The sequence below is a fragment of the Morone saxatilis genome, unplaced genomic scaffold (genome assembly GCF_004916995.1).
Source record: "Morone saxatilis isolate NCDOM2014 unplaced genomic scaffold, NCSU_SB_2.0 Contig15, whole genome shotgun sequence".
In the NCBI taxonomy this organism is placed as follows: domain Eukaryota; kingdom Metazoa; phylum Chordata; class Actinopteri; family Moronidae; genus Morone; species Morone saxatilis.
In genome coordinates, this window is record NW_023339707.1 from 12,944,704 (window position 1) to 12,949,557 (window position 4,854).

Consider the following 4,854-nt stretch of genomic DNA (forward strand, 5'->3'; position numbering starts at 1 on the left):
CACACATTTCCAATCTAATTTAGATAACACCATCTTTTCAGGATTGAATAAAACCAGAAAATAAGAGATCTGAGACTTGAACTGCATTATAATTACAAGCAAACTGTAGAAATGGAAAAGCAAGAGATAAGAATCTTGTCATGTTCACCACATATTATCACATTGTTGACTCAATAAATGTTTTTTTTTAGTTTTGCACAGAAAATATAACATATATTATACATATCATATTATATATATATATATATATATATATAATATATATATATATATATAACAGTAGTATGGACAGTCAAAAATGTTGTTGTTGCTGTGATTATCTATTACAAACTTTGGAGCAAACCATTCCCGTCCCCACCGGTTCCTGGACCTCTTCCCGCCCATCTGACTCACTAAATGTTATAGAAAACCTCTGAATATAAAGCATCCAGCTGAACCCTTGCGAAAATTGTATTGTAGGTGTTTAGCTATTGAAATATATTAAATCTGACAATACAAAACCTTGTCTCTGAGAGGAATGAATCATCCAGAGGGCATTAGTCTATAATCGGAATGCAGACAATGACTGAAGGGTCATTGTTCAAATGAGAGAAGTGAGTTGTACTCTTCAAAGTACATTCATTTAAGCAAAAATTCAAAATTCATGACAGGCATACATTTTATGAGACGTCTTCTAAGCAAATAGCAAACACTGAGTTAAAGTGTGTACACACTCTGTGCTGCATTTCAACTACAGAGTGAACAAGTTCAAGCATGTGATCGCAATGCAAATTGTCAAAAGCCAAAGATGATAGCACATCGGATGTAGAGTGAGATCTTTCTCAGTGTGTTACAGTTAAAATTAATCCAAGCGTGTGCTCTCCTGTCTGTCTCCACAAACATGAGATGGCAGGTTCAGGTGCATCAGTGAGGAGATAATTAGTCAGGTCTCCACAGACAGTCTGGGAGGACAGAGAGAGAAGACACACCATCGAGTATAATCTAATTTCCCAAACTAGCTACAAAATTGTGTTGAGACCAACTGTAGCACTTGTTCTTTTCAGTTCAGCTCGTTGGGTTTATTTTTTTCAAATGTTGGATGTCATTATCACTGTTTGTGCAGTTACTTGTGCAGGTGTTACCCATGCTTATACGTTCTCCAAAACAAACAGTGTACCTTATCATCTCAGAAGAAAACAGCTGCTTCTTATTAGCATCTGAGACTGAACTTTGCCTCCCTCATTGTGTCGAACTAAGTCATGCCTGTTGAATCTACCTCAGTTTCATTCACGTACTTTGTCATTCAGTATTCTCACTATTTGCACTAAATACAAGAGCCTGCTGTGACACATGTAATATTTTTCACTCCTCCCTTGCATGTAGCATCTCTGCAGAAAACAAGACACCGCACAGGCATCTGACAAGGCAAGGGATAGAGGGATCAGTCCTTCGACCATTAGCTCGTCCTCTTCAGGGAAATTAAATCAATTCTCAACATTCCACGCAATAACCAACCTCCTACTCAGGGTCACACAAAATAGCCACATTCCCTCAGGTAATCTCTGGATACAAGGGGACCGTGTCATACAACATTCATTTAGGTGCGGGGAGCTAAACCTTGAGCCGACTAAGCTTGCCATTAAGGGCTCTAAAATGACAATTGCCCAATATGTTGTTGTTCTCACAGGGAATCTTAGTAATGTCTCAGCAGTTTGAGGGCTGAGCTGACGGCAGCAGGTGGCTCAGTTGTGTTGGCATGGCAGCAGCTCCAGACAAAAGCCACAGTTGTGAGAAAACGGTCTGCAGTCCTTCATGCTGGAGTAGGCGGTCAAGGATAATTGCCCTTCTACACTGACGCAGCACAGGCCATGGCAGGAGAGAATCTAATTAACTGTTTTCAGGCATTGAAAGAGGACCCTTCAATAAAATGTGTGGCAGATGAAAATTTACACAGTGTGCTAATTTTTGTCCTTGAGCGAGAACATCACTTTAGAGAAATAATGGAATGCATTGTAAATTAGTACATTCCTGTCCAAACTTGCTAAATAGGCTACAGGGGCTAAAAACATACTGTAAACACTTCAGTGAGGAGTAACCTGAATGTAACCTACTTCATGGCAGTAACAGTAATTGCAAAGGTGTGTCACATTAAGATAATAGCCAAATAGTTGTTGAAAACTGGAAATTATAATATAAGTATTCAAAACAAAAGACCGGTTCCAAACAGGCCATCATCATCAGCTTTAACTGCAGCTGCATCAGTCAAAATGTTGCAACATTATTTACTAAATGGGGGAACTGTGTAAGAAACACCTATAGCATATACCAAACAAATCACCATACAAATCATAGAAAATGCATCAATAAAGTCACTGGGGTTGATTTAGGTGTGCTGGAAGAATAATGTGCAGCCATTCAATAACAATATAACAAGGAGATTTGGATTACATGATCCCCGTTTTGTTTGTCTTGCGTATACGCACAAGGACACACATGCATGCACACACAGCTGACGGGATACAGCTACCAATGTTGTATACTGTAGTTAGGTAATTAGGGCTGTATACTGTAATTATGGGTGTAAAAATGCACAATTTTCATTAATTTTTTTTTTATTATGAGTCGGACATCGGTTTTAACGTTTTAGATGCAACTAGATCAGTATGCGGACCCCTGGATCAATTAAAATGTACCATGAACCGGTCAATAGTCACATTCTAAAGTTATAAATCGGTTGATTTGCGGATTTGCGCCTCCACTCAAGGTGAAAGGTAAAAGGTCAAGGAGAAGTCTGTGGATGCCAATACAGCTAGCACAAGCAAGAACCTGCAAGACACAGATATTAAATACTTAAACTCTTTGCGGCTTATTTGATTTTAGAATGAAATATTAAATAAATGTTAAGTACTGTATCAGATTAAATCGCATTGCTTCACATTGTATCACATCAAATTGCACCGAATTGTTTCACATAAAATGCATCGTCCCTGAATCGCTTTGTAGCCCATGTATCTAGCAGATCGTCTTAGAAGGGAGAAATGTATCCTCTAATTTTATTCTAACCATCATTGTGGATAGCATTGTTCTTATTTTTATGAATAGAAAGAACCATAGCTTGGTATAACACATTTTCATAGTATTTTCTTCTAAATCTGAAGTGAAGCGAAGTGAAGTGAGCATTCATTCAACTCATCATACAAAAGATGTCAAGAAGTCAAGTCATAAGACTTAAATTTTAAGTTGAAGTAACTTGAAATTAATAAAATGTATATATTTATGTTAAGTTAACAATAACAGATTAGTGGATTCCACCAAATTCCTGTATGTTGTACAATGAGCGGGATGAAAGTCTTTTACCTTGTCAATTACTTTTTCATAGCAGACATTTTGACTCTCACAGGTGTTACTCACAACATTAACAATGGCATTGTTGTATTCAAGTGTCACAGTAAGCCACAACTGTGTGTAGTAAGTCAGCATGCACAACAAGACCGTGAAACTGAACCATTTAAATGTTATTAAGAAATCATTTTTTCTATAGTTTACACATTTGTGCTTATCCTACTGTGACATGTCAAAATGTTTTCTGTGAAAAAAGCCTATTAGAACACATTAAGGGCAGCAACTTAAAGGCTGCCAGATGAAGCAAACCAATACCCTAGGCTAGACTGGATTATTGTATATACACAGATATTAAGAGCAAGTGGAAAACAGGTGAAGGCATGTGAGATTAAGTAATAAGCAGGTGTAACCGATGGTCTCTAGCGTTGTGTATGTTGAGTTTTGATTGAGAGCCCAGACCAGAATATCTTCAGAGGCAATAAATGACAAAATCCTCCTGTCTTTTTTGTTTGTTTGTAATCAAGTAACTTGAGCTCCCACACAAAAGACAGATACTTCACTTTAATTTTAAGCTAAGTAAACATATAAACAGAGGACAGGTGTTGACAGAAGTTAAAATATAATATCTATGTAAAAAGATAAATATATGCATATTCCTACTATTTAATGGCTCTTGTTGCGCAGGGGTGAAATGATTTCAGCCACCTTTAGACAGGATGATCCTGAGTGGCAGGTTTGAAACAGACCAGGCAGACCATTGGGAAAACTGAGAAAACATACTTGATGAAACTACCTCTTATAGTTCAATATTTTTTTACTTGGAAATGTAATTCATTCTCATCTACAACTAACAAAGAACCTTAGGAGAAAGTATCACTTTTACATACTAACCCTCTGGCATTCAAGCTCCTGCCCAGCTGATCTACTACTGTCCATACTGTACAGCTCCTTGCTGTGTGTGGTTACCCAAAAGGCACAGTGAGTCACAGATGTCCTCCGAAGAATGTTGTATTTAAATCTCCCACAATACATGCAATGTAAACCCTGGAGCATTTCAGGAAATGATGGTGACAAAACGATGGCGGGGCAAGTGGGGGACAGGGGAAATGTTGTCACTGAGGCTTGATGGTCAGACACTGGATGCAATGTGAAAGATAGGGTGCCACCTTTAATTAGATGATGAGTTACTGGCGGAAGGAAACAAATAATGTTGTCATTCAACAATATCCTGTTTTGACAGCCACTCACTAATTATCTTTTTGTCCTCTGATGCCTGTGCGTCTATTTCCTTAGGTCCAAAGCAATATTTCACTTACATACTCTGTAAATATTTAATAACATAACTGAGGAAATAAATTCATCTTGATGAAGACTTAAAATACCTTTTATGAACAAGTGTTAATATTTGAGGTAAACAAATACAGCACAGGAAGTGTCGAAAAATACAAGAGGAAACACAATGTGACAGAGGAGAATAATGCATAGTGTCACGACTGAACTATGGACTAGAACCCAAATGCACAACTCTCAGAC